At 41.3% G+C, this 22,213-nt stretch overlaps 1 long non-coding RNA gene across 1 annotated transcript in view; it reads left to right on the top strand.

The window, feature by feature from the left end:
* The window catches only part of LOC144583623 (uncharacterized), a 29,153-nt gene extending 22,458 nt beyond the window's left edge, over positions 1-6,695 (top strand). Inside the window, exon 2 of the long non-coding RNA XR_013537527.1 lies at positions 1,910-6,695. This is a non-coding gene — a long non-coding RNA (uncharacterized LOC144583623). The remainder of the gene's footprint in view (positions 1-1,909) is intronic.
* Positions 6,696-22,213: the final 15,518 nt, after the last annotated feature.

Consider the following 22,213-nt stretch of genomic DNA (forward strand, 5'->3'; position numbering starts at 1 on the left):
GATTGGCCGATTCACAACAAATCATCTGGTGATAACTTTAAATTTGAAACATTCTTTAAATAATGCAGCTGAGTACACTCACTCCTGAGATGCTTTCCTAGTCTTAAATATTATGTTCACTCATTCAACATTATAATGGAAGCAGGTTATGCTTTCTTGCTCCATCCTAAATTTTTCCATTCACAGAACTATTTGCACAGGGCAGAACCTGCCAAGGGTCTTTTTTGTGATACAACCCAGAAGGTCCATGTGTAAGCAGGCCTGCATATATAGCTTTAAATATTGTATTTTAATAATGTAAACCAGTGGTTCTTAACCTTTGTTACTCGGATGCTTTTGAACTGCAACTCCCAGAAACCCCAGTCAGGACAGCTGGTGGTGAAGGCTTCTGGGAGTTGCAGTCCCAAACTCCTGAGTAACCCAAGGTTAAGAACCAGTGATGTAAACCACCATTGTATACTCATTGTTTTCAGCTTTAAATGTTGTCTTTCAATGATGTAAGCTGCCTTGGGTCCTTTTTAAGGAGAAAGGTGGGGTAAAAATATTTTAAATAAATAAATAAATAAATAAATAAATAAATTTGATACAAACAGTTAATATTCTTCTTTTTGTAATTCTATAATAGTAATAATTCTAATTTATTAATATTTCACTATTAACAATTATCCTTCTGGGGTTCAGTAGCTGAAATCTAGTAGTAAGTCACCACTACAGTAGGCCCCTTGGATGAGTGGGGATTTGGTAAGTCAACTCTTCAATAGGTTCCTTTGAATTAATGAGCCTAGTCTAATGCAGCTCACTACTGGATTTCAGCCAGTGTTAATCCAACTGCATGGTAGATTTAAAAATAAATAATACAACCACACGCCCAAACCCATTCTACTGCATGAAGTATTGAAAACATTTTTGTTCCAACGGCCTTTTAGTGTTTAATATTTAACTTCAACGCAGCTAGTTTCCGTACACAGGCCAAAATATCCTTTTTAATGTGCTTTTAGAATGCTTTTTTACTTAATCTTTTTAATATGATGATTTTAATATTTTCATGTTTGATGATTTTAATGCTTCGTGTAGGCTTTCTTAATTCCTCTCTCTTTTAATGACCGGAGAGCTGCCTTGAGCCCCTTTGCCAGGAGAAAGTGCCATAGAAATGCCATAAGTAAAAATAACAATAAATTGTGTTAAACGTTGACTTCCCTCTCACATCAATATGTCAAAAAATCTCCTAAAGGTAGATTGAGAAGGAGACCCAGCTTGATCTGTTTTGAAAGGCAGAAAGTTGCAAGGGGTAAATATCAAGAAGAACCCATCTAGATACTATTTTTCACCCAGGCTGGAGCCAGCCCCTCTCACTGCAGAGCTTTTGTCCTCTTGGCCAGAAGCCTGCCTGCGGGCAATATCCAGTTTTCTAATAAAGCAACCCCTTTGTCAATGACAGTAATGATTATCTCCTGCAGCTGCCCATGGAGTTGCATTTTGTAACACAATTTGGCCTCCTTCGGCCCCTGCTTAGTCCCATTTGAAGTCCTGCAGGGGTCCTCTATTTGATCTCTAATTGATATAATTGACTGGGAATAATCAGGGTGGCTTTATAGATTTTTATTGATAGTTAATTTTCCTTCCACCATTGTTTCATCCAGAAGAGTATAACCTAATTTAGTGTTTCCCAATAGGGATCTATCATTATCCTTTTTGGAAAATGCTGTTGGCAGCTACTTGTCACCAAGGATCAAAAGAGCTGTTAAACCTTTGGTGCCTATCCTTATTTAGCCGTAGTTTAGGAAGCTAATGAGCATTATAAATTACAATCAATAAGTACATACAAAATACAGTTGTTCAGCAAGGCATTGCCATGTCATTAAACAAACATACGCTGTTTTGTTTTGTTTTTCTCACAATATACACACAGGGAAATTCTGAATGAACTTCAGAGCCTGATAGGACCAGCTGATTAGTAAAAGAAAGAGCTTCCTGCCTCAACTGGATTGTAAGACAAATTCCTAATGGAGCCTGAGAAGAGAAAAAAAGAAGCCAACAATGTTTTATTTTGCTGTATAAGCAACCCGAGGCCTCCAAATACACTAGCAGGAAAACAACACCCCTTGTGCCACTGCGTGTTTGATCTACTCCAGCAGTGCTTCCAAAAAGCATAACAAAACTATTCAGCAAAAAGGAGACGTGCCTAGATTTATACCAAGAATAAAGAAAAGTAAACACAAAATTTCTTTCATGGGTTTTGTCTTATTTCCTCTGAAGGTCCAGTACTGAGCAATGCTTTCTCGTTTCAGATTATTTCAGTAACTAGGTCACAAACAGATTCCAAGCACTGGTACAGCTTAGCAGGTAAGCTCACTGAATAACAGGAACCTGGAATTGGAAGGAGAATCTTGGGTCATGTCATCCTGCCAGTAAAGGAATGGTAACTAGAACTTAAAAATGATGCTCTGTCATCTCTGCTTATGCAACTGAAAATGAACTGAAGACCTTTGATTATCAGTCCTCTTCTGTTGGAACTTGAATCCAAACTAGAAGGTTGTCTTTTTGAACTACAACTCCTAGAATTGTTCACAACCCTACTCAGATAACTGATTTCATATGAAAGAGCCACTTGCAGAGGGGGTTGTCTGCAGTGGTATCCATGCATGTTGGCTACTATACACACTTCAGCAACCATTCTGCTGAATCAGATATCACTACAAGATCTTCTCCTTGTTGGCATACAATGTTGACAGAAGTATGCTGAGGTGGGCTATGGAGACAAATTCTGCAGTGGCAATCAAAAGCACTAACAATTGCTGCCAGAAGTGTCATATATGTTGGCTCCTTCATGTTCAACAAAACTTTACCAGAAATGTCTATTATACTTCCAGACAATGTATTTCAGTACCTCATCACCTTTACTTTGATATCTAAAGATATCTACATGGAAGAGAAGCTCACTTCATCACTGACTGGTCTTTCACCAGGCTCTGTGGGCACAGCCCTCACTGTCTAGCAATAAATAGATTTGGCCAGGTAGAATGGATACTGGAGCTTCAGGGCAGCAACTGGACCATTATTCCTGATCCCTGGCAAAGTTCTTGTAATGGAAGTGCCACTAAATATCAGGAACTTGTTTAGTACTTCACAATGCCAGTGAGTAACTTTTACCATAAGAATAAAAGGTCCAAACTGGATGTCCAATTTGGACATTTTAAGCTAAAGGTCTTGGCACTAACAGGGAAAACAAAAAGGAAATTCACACAAAGGATAAACATAAACAGCCAGTACATGAGGGAAAATGTTTTTTTTTCAAGTGTATATCACCAATAATATTAAGACCAGAAGTTAAAAAAAAAATTAAATACATCAGAATCAGGAAACCCAAGGTCTGATATTTGGATGACACGGGCATTAAATAAGTACCTAATGAGGATAGGGAACAGCTGAGAAGCTGAGTGAGTAAAAAGTTAAACATGTGAGCCAGTATCCTGTTCAATGTTTATGAGTGTGAGGCTCCAACAGAAGAAGCTACCAGCCAAATCTCATGAGTTGCCAGACACATGTGGTCATGTATCTGGTTGCTTGACCAGATATGTTTGATGTATGCCACCCAGAGTAGTCGAAATGACTATATGGGCGGGATAGAAATTTAATAAATAAATAAATAAATAAATAAATAAATAAATAAATAAATAAATAAATAAATAAATAAATAAATAAATAAATAAATTGAGCAGTCAGACCACGGTGGCATCTTCTGCAGTTAGAGCTCCACATATGGGAATATGGAACAAGATGGCTTTTTAATTAATTAAAATATCTCTATGTTATTCTTAGTTAAAAACTGGTCACAGTACAACAACATCTGTGGGCAAACTTGTGGGTTTTTATTTTTGTTTGGTTCTTATTTGGCCCAGACTTTGTTTTTCTGAAGGCAATCTCTTTTTTTCCCCCCTAATAGTTCTCTTGATTCTGCTCACTAAGAATGTTGGTGAGCTCTTGGATTTGGCAGTTAGTAAACGTGACCAGGAAATCTGATCTCAGGTGCAGACTAGCCTTCTTGCACCCAAAACCAAATTTGGACAACTGCAATTTACACATATGCCTTTTGCTTCTAAGAGGTCAAGCTCTCTTGACTTCATGGAAAGTGACAGAGCTGGCAAGTGCCTGCATCTTTTTTTAAACTGAGAAAGATGTTAGAGGGTATACATGGGTGTGTAACAGCGTGAAGAGCTATATGGGCCTTAAAAAGTCTTTTATTACCCAAGCTATGGAGTTCTTTTGGCTTCCTCTGGGCAATGACATAATACAATAAAACAGAAGTAGGACATGAAAAAAGAGGAAAGGACAACCAGAGACACCAACTTAGCTAAGAAAAAATTGAGGGAGATTACAAGAAACATGTACAATTCTCTACAGTCTCTAAACTCTCTTGCGAAAAGGTGGAAATGAACTAATTTATTAGTGAAATCACATCAGGGGCAGTAATTTCATGTTAGTGAATTTACATGTAATAACATTAGGCTTCCATCCCTGCATATCATCACAGCATGGCCCTCCCAGATGATGAATGAACTGCCTAAAGAAAGATGATGGTTTGATTGTTTTCACAGCAAACAGAGCAGCATTTTAATTTCTTGCTTCTGTGTTTATTGCTTATTTGGCCCCTTGCTCAGCTTGTAAAAACTCAGCTAAGTGGAAATGAATAAATGTAATTACTGTGGGTGACAGTGGTAATCTGTGTGGGTTTTTCATATTGGCTTTGCCAGTGCTAATCTAATCACTGGAGAATATGTGTCACTGCACCAATGCATTGACATAAAGCAGAAGCCCTCAGCCAGTCGGGGGCTGGAAACAGGAACCTTTATGCTGGAAATCAAAGAGAAAACACTAACTTAAATGCACCTTATGCACTGTGCCAGGAACTGCTAATCTGATCCATCACCACCCATAAAATAATGTGAAATTGGAGTTTTAAAAAGCCATTTATGAGGCAAAAGAATCTTCACAACATGACTCCCCATGCCCACCTCACTACTCAGAACAATGGAGTCAATAAATTACTATGCGAGGGACCTTTTCATGAGGTAACGCAACCACATCAGAAAGCTAACCTTCTGAAAATTATTATTAGAATAGCATTTTTCACAAGGCCATTTCACTCTTGAGGGGAGGAAATATCGCAAGTTTTCCACTTCACCAGTGGCCATGGGAAATGCTTCTAGATCTTACGGTTGTTGTAGGTTTTTTGGGCTGTTTGGCCATGTTCTGGAGGTTTTTCTTCCTAATGTTTCAACAGTCTCTGTGGCTAGCATCTTCAGATGACAGGAGTTAAAAGGGTCTCTTGTCTCTCCTTGCTATTCTTTGGAAGTCTGCATTCAATTTTCTGTAACTTTCCCTATCTCCCTTGCATTTTGTTTCCCTTTTCTTCTCTGCTGTTTGGAAGGCTTTGTTGGACAGCCACTTTGCTTTCTTGTATTTCCTTTTCTTTGGGATGGTTTTTGTTGCTGCCTCCTGTATGTTACGAGCCTTCATCCATAGTTCTTCAGGCACTCTGCCCACCAAATCTAGTTCTTTAAATCTGTTCTTCCACTGTGTATTCATAAGGGATTTGGTTTAGCTTATACCTGACCAACCCAGTGGTTTTTCCTACTTTCTTCAGTTTAAACTTGAGTTTTGCTATAAGGAGCTGATGATCAGAGCCACAATCAGCTCCAGGTCTTGTTTTTGCTGACTGTATAGAGCTTCTCCATCTTTGGCTCCAGAGAACATAATCAATCTGATTTCAGTATTGCCTATCTGCCGATGCCCATGTGTAGAATCGCCTCTTTTGTTGTTGGAAAAGAGTGTTAGTGATAATCAGCTTGTTCTCTTGACAAAACTCTATCAGCCTTTGTTTTGAACTCCAAGGCCAAATTTACCTGTTGTTCCTCTTATCTCTTGACTCCTTACTTTAGCACTCCAGTCCCCTATAATGAGAACATCTTAATTTGGTGTCAGGTCTAGAAGGTGTTGTAATTCTTCATAGAATTAGCCAATTTCAGCCTCTTCAGCATTGGTGGTTGGTCCATAAACTTGGATTACTGTGATGTTGAAAGTTGTGCCTTGGATTCGTATTGAAATCATTCTATCATTTTTGAGATTGTATCCCAGTACAGCTTTTCCCACTCTTTTTTCTTTTTTTCTTTTTCTTTTACTATGAGGGCTACTCCATTTCTTCTACGGGATTCTTGCCCACAATAGTAGATATGATAATTATCTGAACTGAATTCACACCATTTTAGTTCACTGACACCTAGGATGTCAATGTTTATTCTTGCCCTCCTGTTTGACCACATCCAGCTTGTCAAGGTTCATAGATTTTACATTCCAGGTTCCTATGTAGTATTTTTCTTTGCAGCATTGGACTTTCCTTTCACTTTCAGGCATGTCCACAGCTGAGTGTCCTTTCAGTTTTGACCCAACCACTTCATTAGCTCTGGAGCTACTAGTCCTTGTCCTCCTCTCTTCCTCAGTAGCATGTCAGACACCTTCCAACCTGAGGGGCTCATCTTCCAGTGTCATCTCTTTTAGCCTTGTGTTTTTGTCCATGGAGTTTTCTTGGCAAAGATACTGGAGTGGCTTGCCAGTTCCTGCTCCAAGTGGATCATGTTTAGTCAGAACTCTCCACTATGACCTGTCTGTCTTGGGTGTCCCTGCATGGCATAGCCCATTGCTTCTCTGAATTACTCAAGCCCCTTCGCCACAAGGCAGCAATCCATGAAGGGGAAAAGATATACAACATAGGAAAGCATTACGATATTTGGCTAACGCTTTCTCTGTAGCATTCTCAACCTGCAACAAATTTATTATTGCACAATTTTTAAATTCATTCCCTACCTCTTAAAAACTATTATTTTCAAAGCAACATGTTTAAGGGGAAGGGGTATAAACAGAAGACCACATATAGGCAGAAAATGCCAGATAATTTTCCATGATCTCCAGGTAAACTAAAGAAAAACGCCTATCTTCAGCCCTTGAGAACTGCTGCTAGTTATTGCATTGTGGGGTAGATGGACCTCTGTATAAACCAGCTTCCTATGCTCCTGTGTCTGCCTTCTCACTGCCTCTCCACGTATACTTGTTTTATAATGGGGTGGGCAAACTACATGGATTACATGGGGCACTGAGGGGCATTTGTGCAGTTGTCTCAACTCTTAATTAAAAATATTATTTATTGAAAATGATAAATTGAGAATTTCTGCTTCCAGACCTCCAGGAACAGCATTTTGTTCATTGAGAGATGGGGGTGGAGGAGTCCCCTAAAGCCCCACAAGTAAAATATTTTTTGAACCAGAAGTGTCCATTGTGGCACTTCCTGCTTACTTTAAAAAATAGCAGAAAATCGCCACTTTTAGATTTGGTGAAGACTTCAAAGGAAGTGAGGGACACAGACTTGGTTCTCAAGTGCCTTTTGCATGTTCATCCCTATTTCAGAAGAAACAGAATGGTACCCAAATTAGAGTAGTGGACAGAACAATCTATTAGGACTCAAGAGGCTTGGGTTCACGTCCCAGCTTGGCCATGGAAACTCTTGAAGGGGGATATGGTACAGGTAAAATTACTCCTTAAATATCTTGTTTATCTTGAAAACCCCATTAGGATCACTGCAAGACATTTCTGACTTGGTACAAAATTCACACACACATTAAAAGAATAGGTATCACAAAATGTAAGATGTCTCTAGTATTTCCACACCCACTCCAAGATACGCACAGACACATGGTTATTAATTCTATAGCGGTCTGCTTTGATAAAGCCTTCTGCTCAGAGAAACATTAAGTCTCAGAATAACAGATACTGAGATGTAGTTTTTAAGGTATGCATAGTATCTTCCTGACATAGCAAGGCATAGAATGAGAGAGCACTGCCAAGCATCCACATACAGCCATATCGGCTCCCCAGTGACAGTTCATTGGTATTTTGCCAGCTAGCCAGGCTTGCTGTTCTTCAAGACACAAGCAAGTCTGGGGGTTTGATCAGACACCTAAGCCAGCTGAATTGAGGGCTTATTAGAACTTTACTCCAAATCAGCCCGATCTGTATTTTAAAAAATAAAAATTCTGATACCTATTCAGTTATTATTAATTCATTATCTATTCCCCAGTCAACTTGTTTTATGGAAGAGAAAGGAATTCGCCCTCACACCATATCTATATTTTAAAAGGGTAGAGAAAACTTTCTGATTCTTTTTTATTCTTTGCTTTTTACCTGGTTTAGAAAGTTTGTGCACAATGCTTGTCAGAAAATGACTGCATTGCAAGCAAAATGCTTAAAGGTGCAATATGCACCAGATCATTTTCCCAAGAATGCAGTGGGGCTTTTATTGTGACACATAATCAGTATTAACCAAGAGTCTGTAAAACCAGGAGAAGCATAGAAAGTAAACGGGTTTGTTGGAAGAATATTGAGTTCCATTCAGGAAGACCTGAAGCCCTTTTCTTCTCTGTGATTTGGACTTAATGCATATTCTCCATTATTGTGAGAGGTGCTCCAGTCCATGACATTTGTCAAATGCTACCAAAGGGTTTGTCTTTAGACTACAGGAGGGAGACAACTTATCACAAGAGGCACTGAACCTTGCATATGGGAGGGGATCATCATAAAGTTGTAGGAAGTGGGGGTGGAAACAAGGAGGGAACACACATAAGGATGAAGATGGCTAGATGATGTAACATTCTGAAATCAATGCTCAGGCTGGGAAAGAGATACTTCTGGCTGGCAGGAACAGCAAGGTAAAGGGCATTGAGGGAGTGATGTGGGAGTACATAGCCCAGAAGCTTTTTCTGTGGACACCAGTAAGGAGAAGGGCTGCTTTGTCAGAAATGGCACATGGGTTTCTGACAGTCCTTGATTTAAGCCTGTGTAGTGATTCTTGCCACATAACTCATTATATCAGCAGTCTGTAAATCTCCCATATAACTTACTTATTTAAGTATAATTTATATATGTAGGCATATGAAGAGCAAAGAGAACTAGGATAACAGAGAGAGACAGAGACGGCACCTCAGGGACACAATAAGAAGGCACAGATTGAGGGGATACCTACCAAAGCACAATTTATTAATCCATGTGGTGACAGAACTGGTGAGAAATTGAGCATGAGGAATTCAGTAGGCTTCTTTAGTTAAAATAAACAACAATCCCATACTCGTGATATACAAATGCAAACCCTTCTAGTTCCCAAGTTTTTGGAAAAGCCACTTGCAATAGAGGTGGCTTACAATAAAAATATAAGCTACAGCAAAATTAAAAACAAAACTAACAATCAGCTGTAAAATAGGATCATGAAGACCAGATTTGCAGGTACAGACAGAAACAGGAGCAGACCTCCAATGCAGCAGGCCCCTACTGTAAAGTCAGTAATGATACACCCCTGAGGACTCTTCAAAAAGGGTAAGACCTTGGACTCTCCATCTCTCCAAACAAATCTCTTTTGCCCTCAGCCATAGTGCAGGATGTGGGTCATATCATCCTGTGTGTTGCTCTGAAATGAACCAGTGGTAGAGAGAAAGATGCTGAAGCAGGACTGAGCATTAGAATCTCAGTAAAAGGGAGTCCCAGGGGCATGGCAGCCAAAGAAAAGGATAGAGTGAGTCAAGAGCTGAAAGTAAGGATGGGCAAATTGGTTCATTTTTGTTTTTCTTTCTTGTCAAATTTCAGGTTCAGTTTTCCTCAACATTGATCAAAATTAGAGATGGGGATGAATCAAAAATGGTGATTCATTTTAATCCATTATTCATCAAGGTTAACATATCAACGAATACGAATATTCTTTGACGAATTCATGAATCGATCCATCAATTCATCTGCACTTTAAACTGCTATAACACTGGCCCCTGATGACCTAGAGACACCATATTTGCAGGGAAGCATCCTCACATCCTATTCTACATCTTCTGAAATTTTGGTGAATATTGGACCATGGACCCCTGAGTTACATAGTCACAAAGAGGACCCCCCAGAAAAGCTCCCCCCAGGTACTTAGAGAACCCAAAATCACAATCGAGCTTCCTATGTCTTTCTCCAACATGACTGCCACGTATGGTGAAGATTGGATATCAGAACTCCAAGTTATTCCCCCACAAATTGGGGGAGAGTTTACCACACGGCACAGAAGCCCAGGAGAGTTTACCACACAGCATGAAGCCCATGGTATTGCGGGAATTATATTAAGTCCCAGCAGAATGAGGGGTCCCTTTGGCAGATGCATGCATGAGGCACTGAGTTTGTCTTCAGCTCAGCACAACATTACATTTGCCAGTGAAGTAGTTTGCCCTCAGGAGGACTGGAGGCAAGAGGTATTTGGCAGCATAGCAGGCTTTTTGGCTCTGTTGGGCACTGAGGAAGTTGGCAGCAGGAAAACAGACTCTTTTGGCCCCATCGGGACACTGAGGCAAGAGGCAGCAGAACAGACCCTGGTCTTCTTCAGCAACATCAGATTTGCCTGATGGGGCGATGGGGTGACAAAGATGTTCATTTAGAACTGGAAGGCTGTGGATTGCTTGCAACTTGGCTGCTGAGACCACCCGGATATGATAAAGCTAGCCCTTGGAAGTTTTGGGGGGCTTAGACAGGCCGCCCCCCTTGGCACAGGATGAAAACCAGATGAGCTCTGCAGTCTGAAGCTGGGTGATGGGGTGATGGGATGACACCTGGACAGGCTTTGGTTGGGGCTGAGCAGGCCCTCTTTGGTACGGGGGATGCCCAGAGAGGCTTTGGGTGGCCTAGGAGACTCACCAGTCCATCAACAACTAACTAGACTTGCTGACAACCTTCAAAGAAACAAAAATGCTCGTTTAGAACTAGAAAGCTGGGGATTGCAACTTGGCTGCTGAGACCACCCGGATATGATAAAGATAGCCCTTGGAGGTTTTGGGAGGCTGAGACAGGCTGGCCCTCTTGGTATGTTTGGGATGCCAGGACCAGCTTTGGGTGTGCCAACTGCCAAGAGGCCTGGCTGGCCCTCTTGCCACATTTGGGGATAGGGACAGGATTTGTGTGTGCCAAGAGAGGGTTGTCTGGCCCTCTTGTCACGTTCAGGGGTGCCAGGACAGGCTCTGGGTGTGCCAAGAGAGAGTTTAGGCTTGGATGCCAAGAGGGCCAGCCTGGGTCTGCCCCACCCAAAGGCTGTTTGCATGTCACCCCATCACCATTTCACCTGGCTTCAGATTGCAGAGCTGATGTGGTTTAACCCATGCCAGGCAGGAGTTCCACAAAACGTAGCCCGCCGGGTCTACGTAACCCAGCAGGGAGGCAGGGAGGCAGGGAGGCAGAAGGTGGAACAAACTTACCCTGCTGGGACTACGTAGGCAGGCAAGCAGGAGTTCAACAGTTCTCGGCCTGCTGGTCTGACTTGATCTATTAGGCAGGCAGGCAGGCAGGCAGGCAGGCAGGAGTTCAACAGTTCTTGGCCTGCTGGTCTGACTTGATCCAGCAGGCAGGCAGGCAGGCAGGAGTTCAGCAGTTCTTGGCCTGCTGGTCTGACTTGATCCAGCAGGCAGGCAGGCAGGCACGACTTGGTTGGAACTTGGCCCGAGGAGGTGACTGGAATCAGCAACTGGAGTTCTGACTGAGGGGCAGGTTTACAGGCTGTCAGGTCTTTTTTTTTCAGGAGGGCAGGGAGGTGGGCACAGGCAGGCAGGCAGGCAGTGTGTTAAGGGAGAGACTGTCATTGGAACCCTACTTCTTTGGGTTCAGTGAGGGGAAGCCCAACAAGGAAAGGTTCACCTTGATGAATGACAGTCTCTCCACAGTAATGAGATCCAAACACGAGCGGCGTGGTTGGAGTATGTCTCTGAGATGGGAAAACATGCTCGCTCTGGATGCCGGGGGGGGGGGAATGAAAAGGAGGTCCATGGCCACATTGGACAACTCCAGCCATATGACTAGTTTCCTAGATGAGTAATGGAGGTGATCTGACTGGTGGGGCTGAGGGGGCTCAGCCAAATATTCCCACACCATTATCTCTGCCAAATCTTCCTCAGCTGGCTGGCTTACCTCTGAGGCAAGTGCCAAGGTCACCACAGAGCTCCAGTAATGTTGGTGGTGAATGGAACCTTCACCAAGTGAAGTCCTTCCCTGTGGTTTGGGCAAACCACCCTGCCCCTCGTGGCCTGCTGTATTCAATGCTGCCAGCACGTTTCCCCCAGCATCTGTGACCACGTGGCCATGGGTCACCTCCCCTTCCAGTGCCCACTCCTGTAGCGCAGACGTTCCTCCCCATTGCCTGAGCTTCTATGTGCCACTCCTGCAGCAGAAAGGACCTGTAGCCTGGGGGCAGGGCAAGGGCCTCCCCCTGCGGCCCTGTTGCTGATGCCCTGCCACTACTCAAGTCCTCTGGCTGCCACCAGTGGGCTGTGAGCAAGAGGTAGTCATGCTGACCTCCGCTCCACAGGTCCACTGTGAAGTGCAACTTGCACCCTTGTAGCTGTGAAAAATGTTCACAGTCCACCTTTCTCACAGAGTCATATAGCAAGGGCAGCACTCTAGAACTGAGAGTTCTCCGTGAGGGGAGGTCCGAGCAGGGGGCAAAAAAATGCAGCAACCGATGGAAGGCTTGGGATTCCACGATGGACAGTGGAAGTCCGAGAAGGGCAATCATCTCAGTGATGAGATGAGTAGCCGCATGCTGAGTCTTGCCCGTTGACTGCCAGCTGAGGGTCATGGGGGACTCAATGAGTGCCACTTCATGAAGTGTGGCCTGCCTCATGCTCACAGCCCCAGAAACCCCTGTGGCTGCCTTTTTGAAAGGAGGTGCTTCCACCTCCCTCCCTTCTGCCTCCCCTGGAGCTGCTCTTTTCCCTCTCCCAGAATGAAGTGCCTTCCCTGGACAGGAGCCTTGGGTGGTGCCTCTCCAGATGTTGGTGGAGGGTGGTGGAGGACAGATGCCTGGAGTCTGACCCCCTCCGGACCACCCCAAGGCAGGTATTGCAGTGTGCCAGCCATGGGTCATCACTGAGCACTGTGAAATGATCCCACATGGCCCCTCTGCCATGTTTGCCCAACCAAGGACCCACTGCCCACCCCTAACTGCTGGCCTGGGAAGAACTCTGTGTCCCAGGGTGCTGCTGGTCTGGGAGGAGGGGAGTGGGGGTGGGGGCTGTTAAGCCTGCCCTGCCGTTACTCATTCCAAATCAGACTGGGGATCTTTGGAAACCAGTAACTCCTCAGATTGCTCTAGGAAGAGGAGCAGCAGTTCTTTTGGCACCTCTGGAAGCTTTGGTTCCATGCCTGCTTACAAGGCCACCGGAGGGAAGGACAGTGGCAGTGGTTATTGTAAACATGGTTGTGCACATGGTGATCATAATGACGGTGCTGCTACCTAGCCTGCGTAACTTCACAGCCTTCTTCCCCTTGGATTGCCCCTGAAGAAATCCCTTCATTTTCTACTGCCTGCCTAACAAACCAACTAAACAAATAAAGCAATGGAGATTGAGGAAGGAAACCAATAGAGGGTCAGAGTGTGTGTAAATTATATTTTTAGAATGATAGCGGTGTAATTCTTTTACTAAAATGTAACCTGCCTGTCTAAACAAAGCCCCTCCTCAGTATAATGTAATTAGGAAAATTTCCCCCCCAACCCACTGTGGCCGAGATTCCAAAAAAAGTCTAAACAGAAAAGCCCTGCCAGCTAAGTCTCAGTCACACACACACGCACACGCACACGCACACGCACATGCACACGCACACGCGCACACACACACACACACACACACACACACACACACACACACACACACACAAATAAGTTTTAGAAGAAAAAGGAATGATGGATCCAGCCACCCACCAAATTCCCTGAGAGACACAAGCCTCCCTAAAATGAACTTTTGAAAACTGAATAATCCTCACACTTAGACATGCACACACAATCAATTTAGGGAAAGGAAAAAATGATTCTCCTAAAATAAACTTTTGAAAAATGATTATAAAGGAAAAGGGATTCCACAGTCACACAATGACAGTCCACCCCACCAGATCTCACACACACACACACACACATACACACACACAAACACACACACACACAACCCTCCAGGGGAAAAAAAAGGTTTGATTGATTTGAATTTGAAATAAAATTAAGCCTTTCCAAAGAAGTAGTCTAAGCTACCTGAAATCCCTCCCAAATTCCCAGTAAAGTTGATGATGATTGATGAATGATAATGAAAAAGAAAAATATAAGTCTTTGCTTTGCTGCCACAAAAGCGAAACCACGAAAGCACCAGGAAGCCAGCGAGCAGCAACTGTTCTCTGGAGAACACAAACAGAAGTGGGGAATGGCTGGATGGGAAAAGCTGTAAAAGTAGATGCACCTTTCAGCAGTGCTATTGGCTGCCGGACATGCCAATCCAGGATCTCTGTCCTGATTGGCCAGAGCTTCGAATTGGCGCCAGCAAGCTCAAAAGGGGTAACGAATATAGACGAATATGAACGGATCAACAAATAAAACTGAGGAAATATATGTCAAGCCATATTCGTCCTGATCTAAAATTTTACAAATCCAGATCGACAAATATATGAAGAACTGGCTATACTCATCAGAAAAACTGATCCGTTTTTATATTCTTCCCCATCTCTAATAAAAATTATATTCTGTGAAAGTTGAGATTAGCGAACCTTAGAAGATATGGTTCCAAAAGGTGAAATGTGGTAAGTGCATCTTAAGATGTGGTACATAACAACTTTCTTACGTTTTGCTAACTGAAAAGTAGAGAAAGAAAAGGAAGATTCAGTGGAGGATGCCATAATGTCAGAAGCAAAGAAAATGTTTATAGGCACACAATTAGCATGTGCTAAAGATCTGATAAGAACAATTGAATCCTCCAACCATGCTGTCCACAGTATACCCATCTGTATTTGCGGACCTGCATTTTTTTCATTACTCTTCATGGAGGCATAGGTGGCAAATTTGCCTGCCACACATGGGGACTCACATTCATTTCCATCACTGTTGCACCAATTGCAGTAGCAGCCCAGCCGGCCCTTCCCTGCCTCCCCATGCAGCTGACCACTGCGGCATGGAGGGGGGACAGGGAGTCTCCCCACTCATCCAATGTGTGGTTTGCTGTGTAAGGAGGTGGAAAAGAGCCAGCCAGGCTGCTTCCACAATTGGCACAAAAATGGAGCGAGAGCCGCAGGGAGCCCTGTAAGCGACCCGGCCAGTTCGGGGGGGGGGGGATTGGGAAACTAATACAAAGTGCTGTGTCAATTCTGGGTCTCTGAAGTGCAAACTCTGTTTGCAGCATTGTATCACAGGTATGTGCTTGTAACATAACATAATCTAAAATAAAATAACAAAGGATAGAAGCAGGGGGCAGGTGGGCAACCTCAAAGTTATCTCTGTCTTCAAAACAAAACTGTGTAGGGAAATCTTCATTCCAACCCTAAGTAAGACCCGACTGTTTAATCTGTTGAAGTTGCCCCCATGACCTCCACCTCTTACAAAGTTTTAATTATTTCCAAAAGGACAAATCAAAAGAAAATGCTCATTTTTATGGATCATCCTTTTGGTGGCAGCAGTGAAATGGAACTTAGATAGCTTTCACATCAGGTAAGCACTATGCAACACAGCACGTGCTATTTAGTAGAGATTCTGTTTGTCTCTGGTGGAAAGCCACAGGCTGGCCTGAGTTTCAGCAGGTAAACAAATTAGAAAATGAACCAGCAGCGTGCCTTAAAAGCCCTATGAACCAGCAAATGGAGAAAGTGAAAATGTCTTGTTTCAGCACTTTGTTCTAAATAGCGTTCAAAATATTTTCATATTTTGTTTCAGTCACACTCATGGTCAGGACCAGTAATGCACCATAACAGCATTAAGACACGGCTCTTTCTGAAATTTAAAATATACATTTCAAATATGCCTACGTTGAAAAAGCACATTCTATGGACAGCTAGAAATTTGGGCACCTGGGGCAAGTGATGCAACTTCCCACTCATTCCACTCTGAGGCAAACACATGGACCACCACCACCCCAAAAGAAAAAGGAGGAGGAGAATGTGGTATCCTTCAAAAGAGAGAGAAAACTTATGCTTGCAAATAAAGGAAAGTGAACCAAGCTAGGAAGTGCTGCCATTTATTTTCCTAACACTCTGAAGTAGGTGTACCTCTAAATTTTAGTGGCCTCTAGATTTTGGTGCCCTGGGGCAAAGCTTGGTTGCCCCATGCCAGTTACAGCCCTAGAAATCAAGATGACTTACCTCCAAATAAGGACTAGAACATTAGAGTTGTTTTTATGTTCATGCATCTGCCTCAGCACAGGCTTAAAGCCTCCCATTCAGACAAATAAATGAACAGCCAATATGGTTCCTCAATTATATCCACTGCTTTCACTAAAGAGGGTTGATACAGAATGGCTAGAACTGCCCGAGGCTTTGATGAAATACAAGTCAAGATTGGGAGTCATTTATAAAGTTTCTTCAGTACAGCAATAAACACTTAGCTGAAAGAGAAAATGGTGTCAATAGCAACCTTGTTTTCAAAAAAGCTGGAATACACATGACTCACCTGCAACCACACAAATCACCCCACAGAGAAATCTGGAATTAACATCCCATACCAAATGGAGTATGATTCCATTAAACTTACGAGTTCAAAACAACTGGAATACTATGAGAATGCTGAACTACGACTTGTGAGACCACTGAATCGGGAAGATCACTGGGTAACCAAGTGCCATCCCCAATGTTTCATCCCAATGTATCCTCACAAGGTTGTGTGGAAAAAAGGAGAAAGAGGAGAGCCAAGCACAGCAACCTAAGCTATATGACTTTTCTATCCTGCATTTTCATGTATATATTTCATATATATGTTAGTATAGGTTTAACCCAGTGTGGTACAGTGAATAGAGTGGTAGACTAGGACTCTGGAGAAAACAGTCCGAATGTCCACTCAGCCATGGAAACTAACTGGGGGAGTGGAACTGGTAAAACCACCTCCTAAATACCACACTTACGTTGAAAGCCCTGTCAGGGTCGCTATAAGTGGATTTTGACTTGACGGCACATAAAAACAACTTAGGCTTCATGTATATATTTAATGTGACACACATACGCACACAGAAAATGACAGGCATTCCTCTGGGCAGCTTAACAATGCTAGCCTCCAGGGGGAGTTGTCAGGTAGAAATTCCATTCTTCCCAGAATTCCCCATTGAAATGTTTGCTATTATGAAGATAGAAAGGTTGACAGACAGATGTGAAGTAATGGAAGAAATTTGAACTGAACACAAATTCTCTGCCCTGGATGGAATTTTGGACTTTTAAAATACAGGCAGACTTATGGGGCTTTTGTCGAGTGCTGGGCATCCTAGCCTGTCCCATTTCTTGCACAAGCAAATGTGCTTTAGGAAGGTCACCCACATGGACATCTTCCTGCCTTCCTCACACATGACTGGAGGGATCTGTAGAGAGCAATCCTATTTTAAAACCACATCCATGGTTGTCTCAAAGCCAGACATCAAAAAGCTAAGCAATCAAAGCCCTCAACTAGAGCAGATGGCTCTAACAATTTTATTTTCTTCTGTTTTCAAATTTTGAAAAGTCTGCGCAACTATCTCTCTTGGATTCAATCATAAATAAATAAATAAATAAATAAATAAATAAATAAATAAATAAATAAATAAATAAATAAATATTATTCATTAAGTTTCTCATTGTTTTAAAAAACAGAAGTTTAACATAGATTCTAATTGTTGTGTTTCTCATATTTGGTTTACATAATTGTGCAACAAGCTGGAAACATTTATTTATTTGTTGGTTGGTTGGTTGGTGGGTTGGTTCATTTGTTCATCCTGCCTTTTTCCTTAAAAGGGCCCAAGCACCTTACATCATTAAAAGACAATATTAAAGCTAACAATAGTGAGTAAACAAATTGCAAAAATGATCAGACAAATATCATATAAAAACATAATGTATTCAAAGCAGCAAGGTACAACAATCCATTTAAAGTCAAGTTGCCAGTCTAGCACTTTATATAGATTTAGTGATACTTTTCACTGACCTGTTGTCTGATTAGGACAGTTGTCTACAAAAATGAATATGCTGATTTAGGTCTGGAAGTAGAAAATATTCATAGCATCCTTCCCCAAACAAAATATCCAGCTATAAGAAAGAGAGAGAAATGATACTGCTGAAAATCACCATGAAAGTATGCACCTCAAGCTGTGTAAACTCATATTACCAACAAAGATAAAAATGGTTGAGTGTTTTTGATTTTTAGCACATTTGAAAGGGAGACCAGAAATTCCATAAGTAAGTGGCATGTCCTTCAGCTGTAGAAATTCCTAAGGGAGAGAATGGAAAACATGGTTCTTAAAAAAAACAGAGGAAAAAGAAAACTCAAAAGACAGCACTAATCTTGGTGTGCAAATCTCGGTATTCTTTGACTTCCTAAAGAGCAGCATAGACTAAGGGCTGAATCAGATGGGCATTTGTTCTGCTGTTTGGTCAACTTCGAGGACAATTTGGTTCATCCTTTTGTCTGGCAATCACACGATGTAACTGCTTCAGTGAACCAAATTACCTCAAGAGCAGTCCTACCTGCACCTTTTTGTCAGCGGCATCTTTTTTTTTTTTTTTTTTTGTACAAGAAGGATCTCTCTGTTTTGATCCATTTTTAGCAAGTGTAATCATTAGAAATGGACCAAAAGCAAGCTTTCCTGGCTATCATGTCTCCTTTGATTGGAATTTCATGGTGTCAGCAAAATATCCTCTGCTCCACCTGCCAAGGAGCAGAGGAAGTAATATTTTTTAAAAAATTCTGATAGACTATCATTGAGGCATTGTATCAGTTTACAAGAAAGAAAAAATAATATTTGCTTTGTTTTCTCTTAAAATACCAGTCAAGAAACTCCCACAGCCAATTTCACAGATTGAGTGGTTCACTTATCAAGCATTTCATAATATCAGAAGAAGCCAGACCAAATAGGGTCAATTGAACACCAAATTACCATTTGGATGTGAAGATTGCACTAAATAGTATATTACACCTCCACCTGACCCCATGCAATCCTATTTAGTCCACACCAGCCTGCTCCAAAAGAGCCAGTGTAGGTGAGGCCTAAAGGGAAGGACAGGTTATATCTTCTTCAACACTTATGCCCTCTTTATGCATTGCTATATCCCTGAGTAAAGTCGCTAATGATGCAACTAGATTAAAACTGAAAGGACATCTGGTGTCTAGTGTGCACAGGAGTGAAAGGAAAGTCTGAAGCTGTAGAACTCATACAATTGGAACATGGAACATGGTAAGTATGAATCAAGATAAACTGGAAACCGTAAAGCAAGAAATGGAATGTTTAAACATTCCAATGCTTGATTTCAGTGAACTAAAGTGGAATGGTACATTTTCAGCCAAATAACTATAAAGTGTTTTACTCTTGAAATGACAAACTCAGAAGAAATAGAATACAGAGAAAAAGTATAGCACATGCAGTTAAAGTCTGACCAAATAATATCCATCAGACCCCATGGAAAAACCAGCAAGACAACCACAATTCAAGTCTATGTTTCAACTACAGATGCTGAGGAAGATGAAATTGAAAGCTTTTAATCAGGCATCCAAGGGAAAATTGATCACACACCAAAAAAAGAAGACTATAATCATAGATGATTGGAATGCAAAAGTAGGAATAATGCAGAACCTAATGTTGGGAAATTTTGTCTAGTGATCAGAAATGAAGCAGGAGAATAACTTATAGAGTTTTGTGAAGCCAACACTCTGCTTATTGCAAATGCATGCTTCAGACAACAGTTTGTCTATTTGAGGATATAATCAGATGCTCATTACAGCAATCAGATTACATAACTTGAAACATGAGATGGAGAAGCTGTATTCTCTCCGCCATATAAGACAAGGAGTAGATTGTACAACTGATCATGAACTCCTATGATCAAATATTAAAATTAAGCTAAGGAAGAGTGATAAATGAATCCTAGTGTCAACATATAATTTAAATAATATTTCTGATGAATTTAAAGTCCACTTTAAAAAGATTCAATTGACTGAGAACTAGAAGAACTATAGAATGTAACCACAGATATTATTAGGGAAGAATGGAAAAATCATTTCTGTAGTAAAAATAAAAGAAAAATCTAGATGTATCAGGTAAGATAAACTAATGCTTCATCTTTCCTAAAAGTCCTACAGACCTTTATATACCTCCCAGGAAAAATCAGAAGCCTGTGTATGTCACAACTGTCATTCTTCCCATTAAAGAGTTAACTCCAGAATGCAACCAAATAACCGTTAACAATTATATCAGAATTCATCTGAGTATTGAAGTATGTCTTTTCATTGTTGCAATAATTCTAGGCAACATCAGCTTGTCTACTTCTACAGGCTTTATTCATCTACAATGCTTCTATGTTCCACATACACAAAATACTTCAAAATTTGGAAAACCTCCAAAGTCTTACACCTATGCAAAAGGTATAAGCACAAATGCTTAAACAAAATCCTTCTGAAATACAGGTGTATATCTTTTAAGTGTAAAAGAGAACAATGAGAATATTTCAGTTATATTCAAAAATTGCAAGATATTATAGCCTAGTAAGAAACATTTGAAAAGAAAAGACAGAGGATACATCTCCTAAAATATTAAAGAAGAGCCTGAAAGTTAAGCTGAATTCTGAAAAGGGGGGCACTTGGGATCATATTGAAAATATCTACTGGCTACTGGAGCACACTAAAGAATTTCAGAAGATCAGTCTGTATTTTATAGATCACAACAAAGCTTTTGACTATGTGGTTTATGAGAAGCTATAGATATTTCTGAGAGCAATGTGTATGCCTCAGCACCGGATTGTCCTGATGCATAAGCTGCATTGTGGACAAAAGGATACAATATGTAGAGAAAGCATGATTTCCTATATGCAGAGGTGTCAGACAATGGTGCATTTTATTTCCCTATATGTTCAGAATATATACAGAAAGCTGGGCTAGATTAGTAGGAAGGAGGAGTGAAAAGTGGTGGAAGAAACATCAATAATTTAAGATAACTAGATGACACCATCTTACTGGCAGAAAGCATCAATGACTTGAAATAACTTAGGGAAAGTGAAAGGGAAAAAAGCTGGGCTGCAGTTGATCATTAAGAAGAAAAAAATCATGACTACAGAAGATCTATGTAATTTTAATGTTGGCATTGAAGAAACTGAAATTGTTAAATGTTTTGTATACCTTGGCTCTATCATCAATCCAAATGGAGACTGCAGCCTAGAAATTAGAATAGAACTGAGCCTCAGAAGGTCAGCAATGAAATAATTAGAAAAAATCATCAAGTGTAAGGGTGTGTCACTAGAGACCAAGGTCAAGATCACCCACACTCTTGTATTCCTGATCACTATGTATGAGTGTGAAAGCTGGGCAATAAATAAGTTGACAGAAAAAAAGTTAATTTGTTTGAAATGTGGTGCTGGAGGAGAGCTTTGCTAATACCCTGAGCTGCCAGAAAACTGCACAAGTTTTCAATTCCTGTTGCAGGCTCCTAGAGCAAATCAAGCCTGAACTATCTCTGGAGGAAAATATGATGAAACTGACACTGTTCTAGTCTGGGCACGTAATGAGAAGGTAAGATTATCCAGAAAAGCCAATAATGCTGGGAAAAGTAAGAAAAGAGGAAGACCAAGTATGAAGTGGAATTACTCCCTAAAGGAAACCAGCTTTACAAAAGCTGAGCAGGGATGCTGTGGACATGACATTTAGCAGATTTCTCATTCATAGGGTCACCATAGGTCAGAGGCAAATTGACAACCAATAACAACAACAATATCCCTGAAAGCACAGATGTGCCTCTTCTAATCCCAAATCTGTAATTCCAAACGGTTCTCTTAGTAGCTGAAATGCAATAGTCGGTCACCGGTAGAACAGATCCATTGGAACTTAAATAGGTGTTGACTCACCAAATTCTCACTGATTAAATGGGCCTACTCTAGTTGTAACTTACTTTTGGATGTCAGGTACTGTTTCCACTCAACTGCTCTTGAGTGTAATGAACCTCCATACTAATCTAGACTGGATCCTCCCACATGTCAACAGCAGTAAGAAGTCACAGTTTATTAAGCATCATATGCTGATCTTCTCAGTAAAAGCAGTCACCCTTAGATACAGAGCTAAAATCCTGCCAGCTTTCATACCCAGAACTCAAACAATATAATTCAGTCATTCCCAAACTTGGAGTCCCAGATATTCCTT

Source organism: Pogona vitticeps, chromosome 1 (assembly GCF_051106095.1).
Source record: "Pogona vitticeps strain Pit_001003342236 chromosome 1, PviZW2.1, whole genome shotgun sequence".
Classification (NCBI taxonomy): domain Eukaryota; kingdom Metazoa; phylum Chordata; class Lepidosauria; order Squamata; family Agamidae; genus Pogona; species Pogona vitticeps.